This window comes from Canis aureus, chromosome 36 (assembly GCF_053574225.1).
Source record: "Canis aureus isolate CA01 chromosome 36, VMU_Caureus_v.1.0, whole genome shotgun sequence".
NCBI classification, from domain to species: domain Eukaryota; kingdom Metazoa; phylum Chordata; class Mammalia; order Carnivora; family Canidae; genus Canis; species Canis aureus.
Genome location: NC_135646.1, coordinates 12,931,694 through 12,951,961, shown reverse-complemented (window position 1 = coordinate 12,951,961; position 20,268 = coordinate 12,931,694). Strand labels below are relative to the sequence as shown.

Genomic DNA, 20,268 nt, shown 5'->3' with positions numbered 1-20,268 from the left:
GTTTCTATTCTCACAGAGCTTATGTTCTAATAAATGGTAGATACAGAATAAGAAGACACATAAAAAAATACCAAGTAAATAAGGGTTCCATGTTTTCATAAAAAATTAAACAGTGATACAGCATGCCAACATTGGGACAGAAATTAATGTAGATTTGTAGATGAATGAAGACCTTGGTGTTGATGAAACTGCTCTCAGATCTGAAATGACAATAGCAAAGCAACCAAATTTGGGGGGTAAGAGCCATCCAAGGAAAAAAGACAACTAATAAAATGCTTTAAAGCAGGAATAATTTTGATGTGTTTGTGGAACAAAAATAACAAATATATTTAGAACATAATGAGCCAAAGAGACATTAAGTAAAAAGAAATAAGGTCAGAGAGGCAAATGGTTTGCAGAGCCATTTTATGTAAGTCAAAGGAAAACCACTGAAGATATTTGGATAAGGTAGTAACGTGATCTAATTTACATTTTTATTTTTGAAAAATTACTCTAGCTGTTCTATAAAGAAAAGGTTTACATGGAAGAAAGAATGGAAATAGCTTCCAAGTACAAAAGCAGAGAGACCAATTAAAAAGCTACTTGAAGTTATCTAAACAAGAGATGGTACCAGCGACCTAGAACTAGTAAGGTAGTAGTAGAAATGAAAATGGGTGAATCTAAGATACATTTCAAGGCAGAACTGACGAAACTTCTGACAGCCAGGATTTTATGGGGCCTAAGGTAAGGAAAGCAATTAACTATGACTCTTAGATTTTTTGGGTTGAGGATTGGTCAGTGATGCTATTTTCTGAAATGCAGCAGACTTGAAGAGACAGAAGGTAGAGGGAGAAAAATTAAAAGTTCTGTTTAGGATATACTGAGTTACCTATTAGCCATCAAATGGAAGCAATCCGGTAAGTCTAGAGTTTAAGCAAGAATTCAGTCAGAGATACCATTTTTGGGAGTCACTGGTCAAAAATAGTATTTAAAGCCAAAGGACTAGAAAGAATTTACCTAGGGAAAGATTATAGGCAAAGAAGAGAAGGGGCCCAGGATCAAGCTCTGGGGTTCCTTCACATTTGGGGGGAGGTAAAGAAGGAAGAAAAGCACTAAAAGTCTAGTCAGTGAGGAGAAGGGAATTCCAGAGTGTATGGTATTGAGATCTCTAAGTATTTAAAAGTACATGAAGAAAACAGGGGCATCTCTATCAAATGCTACAATGAAGCCAAACAAAACAAGGATAACAAAGTAACACAGGATATATTACTTTCTAAACAAACTATTAAAAAGCCTTGTTTTTTCTTAGTTAAAAATGAATTAAATACCCAACCCTCCCTGCCTCCAGATACTCTGTCCTCCCTAAGAGGGGGAAAAAAACTAAGAAGCATTTGTGCAGTTTACAGGCCAGCGGCACAGGCTTCCTAAAAGACCTAACCATCAGACTACAGAATGCTTCCCCAAAAGGGAACCTGGGTGGCTCAGTCAGTTAAGCATCACGATCTCATGATCTCAGGGCTGTGAATTAAGCCTCACATAAGGCTCCACAATTAGCCAGGAATCTGCTTGGGATATCTCCCTCTTCCTTTCCCCTGGCTCATACTCTCTCTAAAATAAATAAGTAAATAAATAGATACACACATACATAAACATACACATACATACATACATACAATTAAATTAAAATAAATCAAATCAAATCAAATTAAATTAAAAAGGCAAGCAAGCAAGCTTCCCCAACATCTTACTAAAGGCCTATTTACTGGGGTTCCTTTTACCCAGTACAGCATGTCCCATTTTTTAACGAGAAATTACAAGGCATACTAAAAGGTATAAACATAGTTTGAAGAGACAAAGCAAGCATCAAAACCTGTTTCAGATATGGCAGGAATGCTGGAATCATGAAACTGTAATTTATAAGAACAAGTATAATTAATTTGCTGAGGCAAATTTCCCGAATAGAAAAAGTATACAACACGTTAAGAATATACATAACATAAGCAAAGAGATGGAAGTTCTAATAAAGAATCAAAAAAGAATTAGCTAAAAATCAATAACAGGACAAGAAAAATGAGAATGCCTTTGATGGACTCATTAGCAGACTGAACGTGGCTAAGAAAAGAACCTCTGAGCTTGAAGATATGTGAACAGAAAGTTCCACAAGTGAAAAGCAAAAAGGAGAAAGCAAAAACAAACAACAAAGCCAGAATAGAGTATCTGAGAACTATGGAACAACTACAAAATATGTTTATGCGTAATGGGAATACCAGAAGCTGACCACAAAAAAGAAGAAATATTTGAAGCAGTGACAACTGAGAATTTCTCCAAATTAATGTCAGATATCAAACCACAGATCCAGAAAGTTTAGAGAACACAAAATGACAAAAGTAAATTAAATTGCATACATCACTAGATAAATGAAGCACTGTATTAAAAATGTATTACATAAGTTATATACAATAATAGCATACTTACAACAAATAGTTCATCTAAAAATTTTTACTAAAAATCATTTATCACAGATTTTTCAAATTAAAATAAAAGCCATATGAAGGCACTGTTTTCACTCAGTGCTATAACTTAGAATATTGTTTGGTAATATCAAGCAGGCCCTTAACAAATATTTCTTCAATAAATAGCATCAAAAATAATAAAATTACAGTTGACCCTTAAAGAACAGGAGTTTGAACTATGTAGGTCCACTCATATGTGGATTTTTTTTAAAATAAGTACAGTACTATAAATGCATTTTCTCTTACGACTTACTTAATATAAACATTCTTTCCTCTAGCCTATTTTAAGAATAGAGTATATAATATACATATTAAATATGTGTTAATCAGCTGTTTATGTTACAGATAAGGCTACCAGCGAACAGTTGATTATCAGTAGCTAAGTTTTGGGGGAGTCAAATATTATACAGAGACTTTCAACAGCATGGGGGGGGGGGTCAGCACAGCTAACACCCACATTGTTCAAGGGTCAACTATACTTTAGTTGACCTCAAGGTCATTAACCTCAAGGAAGGAGGTTCATGAGATATTTTGCTATGAAAGGAGTCTTATGGTTAGGAAATATTGGTATAGAACATTGCTGTCCAATAGAAATTTATTATTATTTCAATCTGTAATCAAAATAAAAATATTTTAACGAGTTTACGTTTTGTATATGTGGTAAGTCACAAAATCCAGTGTGTTCTTACATTTAGCATAAACTTAATTTGAACTAACCACATATTAAGAGCTCCAAAGTCACATATGTTAAGGACTACTGTGCTGGACAGTACAAAGTATAAAGTATATAGCCCCCTAAGTAAACAGGAATCAACCATTAACTAAAATATTTCAGTCCCCAAAGTTCTTAGCCAAATACATTGTTTAGTATTTTTAGGCACTTATAATATTTCAGAGGATTCAAAAATATGGAAAAGATAAATCCTCAAAGAGCTTTCAAAAAAACATCTTGATCTTCTCATGAATATTCAGTTTCTAATTATTCTGGTTTCTAATTATTCAGTTTCTAATCATGCACATAATTGAGTGGTGATAAAAAGTATTTGAATCTTAGCTAAATCTAAGAAATTTCATTCTAGTCGCTAAAATACTATATTTATTCCAGGCACCATTTATTTCACATATACCTAAGATACTCCGGCAAACAGGTCCCTCTTCTAAGAGTTTAATATATAGGACTTTGAAAAACTTATAATGGATAAAACTGAGAAAAACTAAACTCCTTTTGATCACAAATACAAAAAATATTAAGCTAACAAGACCTGCAAGCCAAGAAACCAACCATATCAGTGTCCTTTCAAAGAAAGAAACTAGTCCGATTATCCTGATTATCTGTTAAGAAGTAAATGTTGTTTTTTTTTTTTTTTAAGAAGTAAATGTTCTTGATAATCCAAAAATCAACTGTATTTCCTGAGCATGAATTTCACTTGTTTTTACAACAAAGTTTTCAACTTACTTTCCAGTTTAAATAAATAAATAAATAAATTCCTTAGCACATCCACAGCCCAGAAATTTTGAAGGTGGCAAAAAACAAAACCAAAAACTAATCCATTATGAATCTTTTACAGATAATCCACCAAATAAATAACCCTACAGTGAATAGTCAAAATCTCACTACATATCCTTTTTTCTTAGAAGAATCACAAAAAAAATACCATCCAGAGAGAAAACTGCAGCCAGGCAAGCCAAAGTTAATGCCTTTAAATAATAAACATTTACAAACTACAAAGAATCAAAACTTTTTGCCTTATCTTTTTGGCCATATTAAATTTCATTATTATACATAAAATCATATTAGTTCAGTAAAAAGTCTACATCATAAATTCTAATTTGGTCTATAATCTAATAACACGTTCATTGTAAATAAGGAAAAAATTTGTTATATTACCGCAGGTAAAAAGTTTTGCCCTGATTTCTACAAAATATTTCCATTATTAATGATTTAGATAAGAACCACCCTTCCTTCTGAAAATGAACATTAAAAATTAAAGCCCAAATCTGTTTTTCCACAGCCTAAAATAGTGCTCCAGATTTTAACTATGATTTATATTCTAGCATGTGTACATATATTCCATATAGTCCATGGAAAATATCCTAGTCAAATCCTCCCTGAACATTAATTTTTCAACAGAAATCTGGATAATCCCAATTCTCTTAAATGTAATAATATGAACTAGGAATTACAGCATCACCAATAAGGCAGATTCATCCTTTAAGTTTAAATACAGTAAAAACTACCAACAGCATTTTGAGAGAGGGGAGAAGCCTTGAGTGGGAACAAATATTAAGTTATTCCCACAGATACAACTTAAATGTGTTCCAGACAGCTGATCCATTAGAATACCAGAGGAAAAATAGGAAAAAAAAAAAAAAAGACAAATTCTCTTAGCAAAGTGTGAGGTTTTTCAAACATTACTATAAGACTCAGAATTTTTAATTTGCAACTCACAAAGGAAAAGTCCAAGAAAAACAATAGAAGTAATGAGAGTTTACACTGCTATAATTTTACTCTTCAAAGATATAAGAATTAATGGAAGGCATTAAGTGCAAAATACACTTACGTTTTCAAGATTTCACTATGGTAAATATGGGCATTCTCAATTTACAGCAGAAAACACTGTAGTAATTGGCATGACCCGGGTACAGTTGGCTCAGTACTTTGTACTCAGTAATGTTTATAGCAAGAACTTCTTCCACTTTGAAAACTATCCCTAAAAAGGAATTCTCTTTGAAGACTAAAGGAATTTAATTAAAGATAAAGTCACTTGGGTGGCCAAATAATACATCAAACAGATCATACTTCAAGCAGAATTATTACTATTCAGTTGTGAGTCCATGACTCATAGGAATATAAATGAAGAGTTGTTTGTGCATGTCTTGGATCCAGAAATTTACATTTGCTCCAATTTAATTTCATGTCGTTAAACACCAATTAATGACCTACTACCACATAAAAAATTTTTTTAATTACTTTGAAAAAAACATGCTTGAAAATTCTTGGGTCTTATAGGACTGAAAATAGACAATACAAAGTTCATTACAAAAATCAACAAAACCTCAATATTATAAATGAATGCATATTCTCCCAATTCTGCAATACTTAGAACTGTCACATCGATATAGAAATAAAACGCGCTTCTAAAAACCTAAACATATTATCAAGTATTAAAGACTTTCATTATTAATAGTCTTCAGATTTTCATTATTCACTGTCCACAGGCAAATACAATATTACTATTTTTATTAACATTTGCTGGTTGTTTATTTATTCTACATGCAATAAGGAGCCCAGTTCACAGAAATCTCTCTTAAGACATCATTTAAAAGGAAATACAAATAGAAATCTTGTGGAAATGATATACTTTCCTTGCCTTTTGAAATTGAACATACAGAAAGTAATGTAAGACTGTACCGATGATGCAGGGTCATCCTTATGTACAGTATTCTATTATAGTCCCGTAATGAGTCAGGACTTTTAGGATAGAGGTATAAGATAATATGGTTTAAATTCAGTAAACTGGTTGCTAATTCCCTACGGCCTGTCACTTCTGTTGCAAGCAGCCTCACTTTGCAGTTTATAACTTGAGAAGCCTAACTGGTAAACAATCCTAAACACAATCCTAAACCTGAAGGAGACAGCTTTCTGCCTCCTTTACGATCTAATACTGTATAGACTAATGCAAAAGGATATGCGAGGAAAATAACTGAATAGATGAAAATAAGAATTACAGATGACATACGGTTTTGTGGTAGGTTAAAGGCAGTAAAAGATGTTACAGGCAGTAATAGGTGGACTATCAAGAACAATGTGAATAATCAAACAAAGGAACTTTAGACAGTAGGCTTAAAAAAAAAAAAACACAGAAAAGGCTACACATGAAACACAATGATGGAAGTGAAATCTGTAAATGAATTCCATACAAGATAGAAAAGTGAATAAACGAAATGAAATAGTTTATCATAGCAAATGGCATAAAAACTGGACGGAGCTCTTGGGATAATGCAGTAGTTGAACAATGAGAAGTCACTGGACCTCTTAGTAGACAACTGTGAGATCAATGAAGCCCCTACCTGAAGAGAGAAGTACTCAAAGTAATGAATCAAACAATAAAGGTAGAAACGTAGGGGGTAAACTGAGTAAGACAAAAAGCAAGACATCATTTCCTGATCTTCCAGAGGTCAAAAAGGTAAATATTAACAAGCCAAATGGCAAGTATTCATTGCCACTTTGTGATTTGCAGCATATCAACTACAAAATATATTCTCCTCCTTCAAGCACCTTACGATAAAAAAATAAAATAAAATAGATATACAACATAGTGGGGAAAAAATTAATGCAAATTAAAGCAAGGGTTTTTTTGTGTCAATACTAACACCAGATGATGAACAAAGATGTAACGTGAGGCTGGCTCATACACTAGAGGAGTATAAATTGACACAACATTCTGGAAGGTAGTTTGGTGATGGTCAAGAGCCTTAAACACACACACGACCCCAGATTCTGACCTAGTAATTTCTTTTACAAATCTAAGGGGGGGGAGGGAGATTTCAATGGCAATTCTCTGAAGTTTACAGGTCGGCAAAACATCAGAAACATCCCAAACATCTGCCAATAAGAAAAGTTTTAGATATGATGGTTACAGGATATAGTTGTTAACAGCCAAAAATTATTTTTCAAGGACCGATGACTCGAGAACGTTTAGGAGGTAGAGTTAAATGAAAATATTACCGCATGAACTCACTTGGAGGAAAAATCCACAAACACGCATAAGAAAATATTTAGGAATACAAACTATTTTTCTTGTTAACGCTCTTTATTTTCCAAATGATTTTTTTTTTTTTAAAGATCATTTAACAAAACAAGCAATTGTTATTCGGAAAGGCACATGTGACAGACACGCAAAAGACAAATGCAAAAAATAAATGGGCTAGGCGGCCTCTGGAGTAAGAAGGATCTCGTCTAAGAACTTACTCTAGAAGGACTGGGTGAGAGAAGCAATGACCATCTCTCTGGATTAAAACTCTGAAGACCTACATGATGGCAACCCTGGCACTGACCTGAGTAAGTAAGTAGGTGGGAAAATCGAAGGTAACAGTTACTAGAACAGATTTTTTAAGATATTCAAATACAAAAAAAAAAAAAAAGATATTCAAATACATCCTAGTTCATGATTCATTCAGTTTATACTCTTCCAGGAGGCTGGGTTTAAAAACAAAACAAAACAAAACAAAACAAAACAAAAAAAAGCAAAAACCTGACTTTTGCTATAAAACCGTTTCACTTCTCAATTTCGGTAGTTCCGCAGTATCGGGAGAGATCGTAAACCGCTTTTCCCGACGCGAGGTTATCTTAATCCTCCCTAACAATCCCAAAGCGGGGACCCTATTGTGAAACTATTTTACAGGACGAAACAAACATTGAGAAAAGAGGGGTTGGGACTTGCCCAAAGGAAGCGGCCGGTCGAGAACCGCGGGCGGCAGGCACCGCTCAAGGCTAGAAAACCTCCTTCCCAAGCGACCCACGTTCCAGAACACCGCGTTTCTCCCCAACACCGCATCATTTTGAGAGCCGCTTCCACCTCGTCGGAGACCCTGCCAGTCCCGGCTGCGGGGCTGGCAAACAGCTCCCTGGCTCGGCTGCTCACAAAACTGACCCCATCCTGTACTTTCTTAAGACACATTCCCAGCAGAACCCGCCTCGGCACCAAGTCAAAGCCAACTGGGTAGGGCGAAAGAAGTCACCGTCTGAAATCTCAGCAGCTGACTACAAAAACTTTGGGGAAATCAAAAAAAAAAAAAAAAAAAGGAATGTGCTTCCCTCAGTCAAAAAAAAAAAAAAAAAAAAAAAAAAACCAACCTTCTCCACCCCCCCCCCGCCCCCGCCCCCACCCCTGCGCCGAGCCTCCCAGCTGATCCGCGGGGCCGGGCGGGCAGGGAACCCGCCCCACACCCGGGACTTCCCTCTCGGTGCACAGTCAGCCCCCTCCTTTCTCCGAGGACCAGACACGAGAGCCCCCCCCCCCCGTTTCCCGCGACCTCAAAATTTTCCAGCAACGTCCGTCCCCCCTTCCGAACACCCACGGACGCACCACGCCTCTCTACCCCCATCTAGTCCTAAAATCCAAATCAACGTCGCCCGAAAATAAAGGATAAGATAAAAGAAAACAAGGGCCCAGAGCGGCACCGACGGCTCCGCGGCAGGGCGCCCCCCAAGCCGGCCCGGCGCGACCGCACCCCGCGGAGGCGCGGCCGCCGGGGCCGGGGCCCGGGCCGGGGGCGGGGGCGGGGGCGGGGGCGGGGGCGGGGGCGGGCCCGGCGGACCACGTGTGCGGCCGTCTGCGCACGCGCCCGCCAAAACAAAAGGGAGGCCCGCCAAGCCCCGCCCCGCCCCACGTGACCGCGCCGGGGCCGCCCCCACCCCTCCCTCCACGGCCGCGCTCCCTCCCCTCCGCGCCTGTGCCAAGGCTGTTAGGTTCAGCCGTTTAAATTTGGCTGCGCTCCGACCCCTGCCCTAGAGCGCGGTCCTGCGCCGGGAGCCGGAGTCCGACAGCCCGCGGGATTCGGGGGCCCGAGGGGCTGCCGTTCGGCCGCCCGCCCCGCCAGTCCTCCCGGCGCCGGAGGACTCCGCTCCGCTCCCCCCGCCCGCGCTGCCGCCGGCCGCGGCACAGGAGACCCACCCCCCTCAGCCCGCCGCGGAGACGCCGGCCACTCGCCTGCTGGGGCGCCCTGGCTCCCCTCCGCCGCCGCACCTTCGGTCCGGCCGTGGTGGGGGCTGCCGAGCTGATCTCTAGCTGCCCGCCCGCCTCCCCCCCCCCGCCCGGGGCGCCGCGGCCTCGTCTGCAGAGCGCGCCCCGCTCCCGCCCCGGCCGCCGCCGCCGCCGCCGCCGCCGCCGCGGTTTAACAGTCCGCCCGCTGCCCGCAGCTCCGGGCGGCTCGGGGACGGAACCCTGCCGCGGCGGAGGGGCGGTGGGCGGGGCCAGCGCCAGCCAATGGCAGCGGGGGAGGGGAAGCGCTATGCAAATGAGCGCGGGTGGCGGGGAAACCCCGGCCGGGGGCGGGGCCTGCGGCCGCGGCTCGGAGCGTTCTGGAAGCGGCTGGAGCGCGGCGGGGCGGGGGCGGGGGCGGCGGCGGCGGCGGCCCCCCGGGGGCGGGTTCCGGGTCCTTCTCGCTTCCTCCTCGCCTCTTCCCTCGCCAGCGGGAAGCACGCGCGCGGGCGCGCACACACACGCACACGCACACACACACACACACACTCCACAAAAATCCGGGCGGGCGGGTGACTTCCCGCCCTTGCTCTATTTCTGCACGACCGTGCTAGGGAGCGCGGAGCGCGGGGCAAGTCAGGCTGCAAGGCGCCCGCGCTCGGGCTGCGCCGGCTCCTGCCTCCAGACCCTCCCGCCTGGCGGCTCGAGGGGCAAGTTTTAACAAAGCTCGGTCACAGCTGCCAAATCTGTACTCCTCCGTGCCTCTGGAGGAGGAGAAATTGCAGACGTGCTCTGCGCTCCGGGCCAGAGTCATAATCCCGTACGACCCCCGAGAGGCCCTGAAACAGGGTGACAAATCAGCCTGGGATCCAGCTGGGTCGTTTCACGGTGAGAATCCGGAGCCGTCCGCTCCAGCTTTCTTAAATCTGTCCAAAGCTGGTCGGGAGTTAGCTCCGTTCTGCAGGAGCGCAAATAAACGGGGTTTTGTGTGCAGAGAGTCGGCCAGGGACCCATGAGAACATTTCTGAGGGTCTTGCACCTGGCTCCGCTCACCCCCAAACTACACCCGGGCATTTCCCCGGCCATGCACTTTTTTTTTTTTTTTTTTTTTAATAAACTGAGCACTGAATATAGCTCCTTAGATGATGTGCTCTACAGGCTTTCTTAAGCACCTAATTTACACATAAAATGATTTAGGGAATAAAGCGCACTAGAATTTTAGATCCAAAAAGACAAATGCCTTTATTTCAACCTTCTTAATTGAATAAGATTGGAGGGGAGAGGCGGGCGGGGGAATCCAAGGAATCGGGAGTTACAACAAAGCATGAGGCATGACACAGATTACTAGAATTAGAAAATAACCGCCTTGTTCCTGGTTTTTCTAGTGGATTGGGACATTACTGCAATAACTTTATGACAGGCTGCATTTATAGCAGAGAATACTTTCTAAAATTGTTCAGGACAATAATTGCGCCTTCATTTCATATGGGGTAAGGGAAGAGCTTCAGGAAATTGATTTACCTTCATTGGACTAAAAATTGTAAGCGAATGATGTGAAAATACTTAAATCAACAAATATATACTCGATATTCACTGTATTCAAAAGATTGTCCTTGTCCCTGGGGACAGAAATGCAAAAAAAGTGAGTACGTTAAAATAGTGTTTCTTTTAACAGTCTAAGAAGTCAAATCAGTATTGAGATAGTTCAAAGGAAGATTTTTTTTTTTTATTTAAGCTGGGTATTTCTAAAGGCATCAATCAAATGATAGTATCTTTGAATAGAGGCCATGTTCATGGTATTATTGGGCTCAAAAATTACATGTCAACTAGATTGTGTATATCTTGAGTAACAGGAATTCAGATTTTAGCCTGAAGGAATTGTGGTGCCGTGAAATTATTTGAGGATACGTTTTCTTCTCTGTCGTAATTATCACTTAATAAAACAAAGTATTCATATAGTTACCAAATATTTATTGCATACGTGGTGATGGGTATGGGAGATACAGCCATAAACAAAGTTCCTGCCCTGGTGGAATTTGTAGAGGATGGTACAGGCATTGAGCTTTATAATTATGCAAGTCATAACTCAGAGGCATTTTTACATATATTATTGTTCATCAAACAATCCTAGGAGATAGATTGTTTCCAATTCTCCAGGTTGATTCTTTTTTTCTCATAGTCCTGCAGTCCACCAAATTTGTAGACCTTAAATAAACATTTTGGTCCATCAAGTCATCATAGAAACATAATCTTCTCATTTCTTTTATATTCAGTTTTTGATACTTTAAAAATAGCAGAAACCTGGGGGATAGGAAATTATTAATAACATACGTTTGGTTTTAAAAATGTAGAAAAGCCCAAAGAAGAAAAGCACAGTCTTTTATATGTATGAGATGACCCTGCACACTTTTTTACCCCATTTAACCAAATATTGAGCACATTGTTTGTTTATACTGAACATTACCCTATTTTAATATTTATAGCATATGAATGCTGGTTTTCCAGAAACTGCAGAATATCAAAGCTCCTTAATATGAAATTGATATACTGAATCATTTGTCAAATCATTTTCCGTATTACTTATTCATCAAAAGCCTGAAGAAATGCTCATAATCTTTTTGATCAAGGATATATTATTATTAAGAGGGTACATTAAAGGCATTCGGATTTCTAAGAAAAAATTTAATAATGGCCAAGAGACTTACAGAACCAGCAAGAACAAGGAGAAGGGAAGGGCACTGTTCTTGCTGACATAATTATTACCTGTCTAGAAGCACATAAATGTGTCCAGGTAAGCAGTATTACAGTGATTTCATGAGATAAACTTGTCTCCATAACACCAGTTTTTATTCAGTCGCTCTCTTCATTCAAGAAACATGTGTGCAGCACTTAATATACAGCTGACATTATGATAAATGCTAGCGATACAGGAAAAAGATCACATTCTACTCTTAAGCAAGCAGCTCAGCCAAGGAGTAGTTACAAGGACATCCTTTTCTATCTCTCTTCCCTGTTCTGTTTTTCTCCGTGGTGCTTTCCCCATCTAACAACACGAATTTTGATTCTTTTGGTTTTTGTTGTCTTATCTGCCTTGGTAGAATGCAAACTGCACAAGGTCAGGAACTTTTGCTGTTTCATTCACCGCTGTGTCCCCAGAAATGATGACATGGCCTGGCACATGTAGGTTTCCACCACATACTTGTTTGAGTGCATACATTTAATTCTCACATTTTGCATAGTGGGTTTTATATTCATTTTCCAGGGTAGGTAAAAACCTCAACTCAGTGAGGTTAAATAATATATCCAAATTCTCATACTAATAAAGTGTGGCCAATATGGGAAGGCAGACCTGCCCAGCTCCAAAGGCAGGGTTCTTTCCCCACTACCTCTCATAGAATAGAGAACTAGTTTAGAAGCTTGTACCATTTACTTCTCAAATTTACATGCTGAGGGCAACTGTCCTCCACAAAGAGCAGGGGGAGGTAGCAAGAACTAAAGATTCTTAGAACCAGGGCAGGATACAAGAGTGGTCAGAACTGGTCCATGCCTGTAGGGGAATAAAAAATGACTCCTAATGTATACAAATATCCATAGCACCTTTTTTCACAATAGCTCCAAACTACAGACAACCATAAGATTCATCTCCTGGTAAAAAGATAAACAAATGGTGGTACAACCACGTAATGAAATACTGCTTAGCAATAAAAAATAAAAACAGAACAAAACAGATAAGTCTCCGACGTTATGCTGAAAGAAGCCTGACTCAAAAGACTAATCATTTAATGATTTCATTTATATAAAGCTCTAAAAAGTTCAAATTTAGCATATCATGACAGAAAGCAGTTGCTTAAGCCTGGGGTGGGGAGAATTTACCAGGATAAGTATAAGGGGTGTTGGAAATCCACTATATCTTGACCATTGTGGAAGTTAAACAAGGGTATCCATTTGTCAAAACTTACCAAAACATATACTTAAAACAGGTATGTGTCAATATATGAGAATTATACCTCAATAAAGTTGATTTTTAAAACAAGGACTCTGGGACACCTGAGGATACGTTTGTCTGGGACACCTGGGTGGCTCAGCGGTTGAGTGTCTGCCTTTGGTTCAAGGGTCCCAGGATCGAGTCCCACATCGGGCTTCCTGCATGGAGCCTGCTTCTCCCTCTGTCAGTGTCTCTGCCTCTCTCTCTATGTGTCTCTCATGAATAAATAAAATCTCAAAAAATAAAATAAAACAAAGACTCTGACGTAAGTTGACTCAGAAAGGAGCATTGAGTCCAAAATGTAGACAGAAAAATTAAAAATCAATCTGTCTTAGTGAGGGTGCAGATAATCCATATGATATGTATCCAAAAGCCCAAAATAATGATAGCTTAAAAACAAAAGGGTTAATTCTCTTTCTTATAACATATTTTGTTGATTCTGAAACACATTTTATTTTTTTACAATTTAACATTTCTGAAATCAAAATGACTTCAGTACTGATGCAGTAAGAAATCATTGCATCAGTTTGATTGACAACGGGCTTTAAATAATACAAAGAATAATAATGCACCTTAAGAGTTAATGGAATATGGTTAAAAAAATTAAAGTTAGATTGCACCAAACAGATATAACAGCTCCACAAGATCATGAAGGACCCAGACTGCTTTCTATTATTCTCTTCTGCCATTCTCAGCCCCATGTCCATTCTCAGAGTAACCTTATAGTCCCAGATGGCTGCTGGAACTCCAGCCACTGTATCCACATCCCCAGGGCAGATAGGAAAAGGACACAAGGCCTTTAAGTCTCTCTTCCTTTCCTGAAGTCCCTGTCTACAATTCTACAACTTGTTCCTATGAATATACCTAGTTGCAAGAGAGACTAGCAAATACAACTGAAGTTGATCACGTTGTCACCTCCAATAATACAGGGATATTTAAATAATATCAGATCACTTAGAAAGGGAGAATAGATGTCCATTAGGCAATGGTTTCCACCAGTTCCCAAAGCAAAATGTCTACAATCAGAGCTGCTAAATGTAGCACGCTGGTGGTGATGGGGCGGGGGTGGGGGGTGGGGGAGAGAGGACAGGGTGTCAAAAATCAGCTAAAAGAGATTTTTTTTAAACTACATTTCCTTCTCAACCTCTGGGACTGTATCTAGGGGTGTTGAAAATGATGAACACATTGATGCAAATGTAAGAATTAAGTGAAATGGATAAAAGAGTTGTTTTCAGAACACTAAGCTCATAAGTCTTTACTAAAGAAGTGTATTCAGAAATATTGGTCAGAAATTACAACACTTGATAAACTATCCCAACATTCTGATACATTTCATATGAAATGTGAATATCATTGCACTTCTTGGGATCACTGGTGTTACATTTCTATTGTAATGTCAGTTCTATTTCTTCAGTTAAGCATCATGTGTAAGAACATATGAAATTTATATTAGTCATGATGAGGTTAGGTTAGGAAGCAGTAACAACCCCCAAATCAATGATTTAAGATAAAAAAAAAAATGTTTATTTCTATCTCACACAGTCTGTTGCAAGTACAGGTAACTTTCCAGAGCACTTATCTTCCATATGTTGTATCTATGTTCCATGCTTTGATCTTATGTCACTTTGACAACACTTCTACAATTGCTGCCACAGGGTAATACACATACATCTCTTCCATCCATAATCCATTGTCAAGGATGAATCACACAGCTCTGCCCGACAGCAAGAGAATCAGGAAATATAAATTCTCATGTGCTCAGAGAGGAGATTTGTGCATGGATGAAAGTTAAAGCTCTCTACTACCAAAGTCATATCAAAAATTTTTAAATGGCACCAGTAAATAAGACTATGTCTCATTTGAGATGTGACACCCTTCAGGCACTGATCCTAACAACCAGGGTCTAGTTTCTAGTTGCTATAATCGGTATTTGTTAGTTCCCTATTTGGTTTCTATCCCACAATTTCATTTTCTTAACATTTTCCTAATTTTCATGTTGGTATCTATCTAGCCCTTCACCCACTTATCTGCTCTGAGTGAATCCACTGCTTCCTCCATGCCCCACGGTAGGTCCAAATTGGCTTAGGCCAATTAATGTATTTAATTTACCCTGGCATTGTCATTTGTTCAAAGGTGGCCATGTGACTAAAACTAGCTCTATGAGAGTGAATTTCATCTCTTAATACCAAAATGCTGGGCAAAAGTGCATTCTTCCACTCTAGACATGAATAAGAAAACCCCTTCCATGACCATTAGAGGTGCCAGTTTTAAAACTAGGCCTACACTATACATGACAGAACACAGAGATTGGAAAGAAACTATTAAAGTGGGTCCTTAGTGACAAAATTAAGCTGTTTGGTCATCCAGTTTTGAGTCCGTGCTATCTCTGAGCTTTCCAGTTTAATGAGCCCTCCCTTCATTTTTTTAAAGTCAATTTGATTTGGGTTTTCTGTTTCTTGTAGCAGTGAACATTCTACCAACATTCTACCAATATAATTTTCAATGTAAAATGGAGCATAACCTCTCTTGGGATACTTTAAGATAAACTTCTGCTGAGTTTAGATTTAAGGAAAAGATTGAAGAAAATGTACAATTTTTACTAATAAAAATATATTAAGGATGGATTTTGTTAAACAGAAGGTAAAATTAGAAAAAAAAACAAATAAATTTGGTAGTACTCTGAAACTAGAAAAATCTCACTAAAATAAACTAGAGATATTTGCAAAAATGGCTGAATTCAGCTCTAAGGCAGAATTTGTACATGACAGATATGGGAAATTTTGTGGTTCCAGAGAGCAAGGCCACTATCAGAAATAACAGGGTCATATCAAAATATTTCAGCATTACATGATGTTTGGTATTTGTTTTAAAAATAATCCATGATGATCCTCAACTCTATGGTCAACTAAACTCTGACAAAGCAGGAAAGAATATCCAGTGGAAAAAGACAGTGTCTTCAACAAATGGTGTCGGGAAAATTAGACAGCCACATGTAGAAGAATGAAAATGGACCACTTTCTTAAACATATACAAAGATAAACTCAAAATGGATGAAAGACCTAAATGTGAGACAGGAATACATCAGAATTCAAGAAGAGAATACAGGCAGCAACTTCTTTGACCTTGGCCACAGCAACTCCTGGCAAGACATGTCTTTAACAGCAAGGGAAACAAAGGCAAAAAATGAGCTATTGGGATTTCATCAAGATAAAAAACTTTTGCACAGCGAAGGAAACAGTTTACAAAACCCAAATGCAAACTACAGAATGGGAGAAAATATTTGCAAATGTTTTATCAGATAAAGGGTTAATGTCCAAAATCTGTAAAGAAGCTTTCAAACTCAATAGCCAAAGAACAAATAATCCAATCAAGAAATAGGCAGAAGACATGAACAGACATTTCTCCAAAGAAGACACACAAATGGCAACAGACACATGAAAAAACGCTCAACGTCACTCGGCATCAGGGAAATACAAATAAAAACCACAATGAGATAATATGTCACACCAGTCAGAATGGCTAAAATTAATAAGTCAGGAAAGGACAAATGTTGGCAAGGATGCAGAGAAAGGGGAGCCCTCTTACATTGCTGGTGGGGATGCAAGCTGGTGCAGCCACTCTGTAAAACAATGTAGAGGTTTCTCAAAAAGTTAAAAATAGAGCTACCCTATGACCCAGCAATTGCCCTACTGGGTATTTACCCCAAAGATAAAAATGTAGTGGTCTGAAGGAGCATCTGCACCCCAATGTTTATAGCAACAATGTCTACAATAGCCAAACTATGGAAAGAGCCCAGATGTCTATCAACAGATGAATAAAGAATATAAAAAAAATTTGCAATTTGCAAAGACATGGATGGAACTAGAGGGTATTATGCTAAGTGAAGTAAGTCAATCAGAGAAAGACAATTATCATAGGATTTCATTCATTTGTGGAACTTAAGAAACAAAACAAAGGAGCATAGAGAAGGGGAGGGAAAAATAAAACAAGATGAAATCAGATGGAAACAAACCATAAGAGATTCTTAACCATAGGAAACAAACTGAGAAATGCTTGGAGGGGAGGGTGTTGGGTGTTGGGGGATGGGGTAACTGGGTGATAGGCATTAAGGGGGACACATGTTGTAATGAGCACTAGGTGTTATATATAACTGATGAATCACTGAACTTTACCTCTGAAACTAATAATATACTATATGTTAATTAAATTTAAATAAAATAACATTTAAAAAAATAAAACAAAATAATCCATGACATGGGATGCCTGGGTAGCTCAGTTCGTTGGATGGCCAACTCTTGATTTTGGCTCAGGTTATGATCTTAGGGTCCTGGGATAGAAACCTGTGTTGGGTGCTGTGCTCAGTGGGGAGTCTGCTCATATATTCTTTCTCTCTCCCCACCCCTGTCTGTCCCTGCAGCACTCATGCACAGTCTCTCTATATAAAATAATAAATATTTAAAAAATAATTTTAAATATAATCCATGACAGGGGAAGGCATATAGTGCTACAGATGACTAAAGATTAGTCGTGAGTTGATAATTGTCAAACCTGAGTGATAATATACATGGTGGTTCATTATACTATTTTCTGTAGTTTTGTTTATGTTTGACATTTTTTATTTAAAAAAAGAAAAAAATTGGAACAAACTTGTAGGAAATCTTGCTGGCCTAACATGAAACAATTCACACATCAAAAAGAATAATGACTATAATTAACTAAAATACATCAATATTTCCCAAATCCATGAGTTCTTATCAATCAGACGTTCTTAGGATACCCACTCATTACTCTAAAAACTGGTAAATGGAAAACAAAAATCAACAATTTACTTTGCATTTATTTGCAAATTCTATTTCAGGATGTGGCAGCCATGGAGGTGCAACTCATCTCCTTTCAAGAAAGAACTTCCCACTTTGCTGTAGGGAACACAGTTAACTTAGCCTCTAGCTATTAGCCCCTATAGGATCCACATTAGCTTTTGCGCTAAGGCCACCCTAATCCCAGGCAGTCCTTAGACAATGACTGATCAGGGCAGAAGAACCAGGAGCTGACCATTTAAGACAAATGTGGGACTCTTCTAGTGGGAAGTCTTTACTCCAGAGTTCCTCACTGGACTCTGCAAGACTTTGTCAGATTTGCTTCATGGTCTAAGGCCTTGCCCAATGACATCCATTTGTCCAATGACTTCCTTCCATTTTCATCTATCACAGATGTTATTTCTCAAAACTTCAACTTCTATGTCTCTACTTCTGATTCCTAGAGGACACAAAGTACACACAAACTGACCAAAAAGTTGATGAAAGTTCTTTATGAAAGTTAATCCATGCAGAAGGAGTTAAAAATTACAAAATCATCCTTTACAACTCCAAATGAAATCATGAATTTTATAAATAATTATCAGTAGACAATTATTAGGTAAAATGTTGACAGGGAATTTTATGGAAGTATCAGACTAATAATATCTGAATCTATTGATCAATCTCAGTATTTCTAAAAGAGAGACAATTACATATTTTATGTTCCTAGCACAATGCATTGAAATATTCAAAGCACCCTTTACATTTTCTGGGCCAAAGTATTGGGCCTGAATCTAATCAAATCTTTTGCTCTATCAGTTTACAGGAAAATGATAAATAAAATAAAATAATAAATTAAAATCACCATGGAAGATCAATCAGGCATATCAATAATGGTGGATATTCCACAAAACAAATGACTAAGTTTTTTCTAACAAATCAATAGCATGGAGGAAAAAGAAATAATTCCCAAATCATTTTTCAAGATTAGCATTACTTTAACAATAAAGCAGGAAAAGACAGTTCAAGAAGAAAAAATACATTTAAATGTTCCTTATGTAGATGCAAAAATTCCCAGTAAATTATATTAAGAGAATCAATATTTAAATATCATAACACAGAATGACCATATGGGGTTTATTGCAGAAATGCAAGGTTGGTTCAATATTCAAAATACAATCAATGTAATCCACAATATTAACACTCTAAAGAAGAAAAACCATATGATTATATCCATTGACACTGAAAAGCATTTAACAGAATTCAACATCCATTAATGGTTAAAAACTCTAATCAAATTAGGAACACAGTAGAACCACTTAAACCTGGTCAATGGCATCTACTAAAAATCTACTTAAAACCTGTATTTAATGTGAAAGTTATAATGCTTTCCCCCTAAGATCAGAAATAAACAAGAAGGTCCATTTTCACAATTCCTATGCTAATATTGTAGTGGAAGTCCTATAATAAGAAAAAAAGAAAGGAAGGAATGAAATGGAGGGAGAGAAAGAAAAGAAGGCAGAGAAAAATAGAAGAAAGAAAGAAAAAATAATAAAAGACATACAGGTTAAAAAGAAATAAACTATCCCTATTCGTGGATGACATTATTGTCTATCTAGAAAAACCCAGGGAATCTAAAGGAAAAAAAAAAAAAAAAAAAAAACAAACAACAAAAAATCCCCAGAAAAGCCCCTAGAATTTATAGATAGGATGCAAGGTCAACAAACGAGAATCAATTATATTGGCAACAGAAACCTGTAAGCCAGAGTGCCTGGGTAGCTCAGTCATTTATGCTACCAACTCTTGGTTTCAGCTCAGGTCATGATCTCAGGGTTGTAAGATTGAGCCCTGAGTCAGGCTCCATGCCTAGCTGAAGATCCTCCCTCTCCCTCTGCCGTTGTGCTCCCTCTCTCCTTAAAACAAAACAAACCTTTAAGTCATAACTAAACATCAATACAATTTACAGTAGCTGTTCCCCTAAAAAAAAAAAAAAGGAAAAAAGAAATTGTATGCATAATGAACACATATAGAATCTCTATGCTGCTCTATGCTGAAAACTACAAAATGCTGAAGAAATAAAGAAGATCTAAATAAATTGAGTCATTCCCATTCACGAATTGGAAGATTAAACATAGTAAAAATGGCAAATTCCTTCAGAATGATTAACAGACTTACTGTAATTCCAATCAAAACCCTAGCAGGATATTTTGTAAACATAAAGTTGAATCAAAAATTAGTATGGAGGGAACCCTGGGTGGTGCAGCGGCTTAGCGCCTGCCTTTGGCCCAGGG

General features: G+C 38.6%; 1 protein-coding gene across 9 annotated transcripts in view; it reads right to left on the bottom strand.

The window, feature by feature from the left end:
- Positions 1-9,337, bottom strand: part of KANSL1L (KAT8 regulatory NSL complex subunit 1 like) — a 130,463-nt gene extending 121,126 nt beyond the window's left edge. For 5 of the 9 annotated variants that reach the window (XR_013373158.1, XM_077885444.1, XM_077885452.1 and 2 more), the window contains exon 1: positions 9,206-9,337. The gene's annotated coding sequence lies outside the window, so the exon portion shown is untranslated. Of the gene's footprint in view, positions 1-7,464; positions 7,551-7,936; positions 8,299-8,581; positions 8,744-9,205 lie in introns of those variants that run through there. The other 4 variants (XM_077885447.1, XM_077885448.1, XM_077885446.1 and 1 more) reach the window with 4 other exon arrangements.
- Between the last annotated feature and the right edge of the window lie 10,931 nt (positions 9,338-20,268).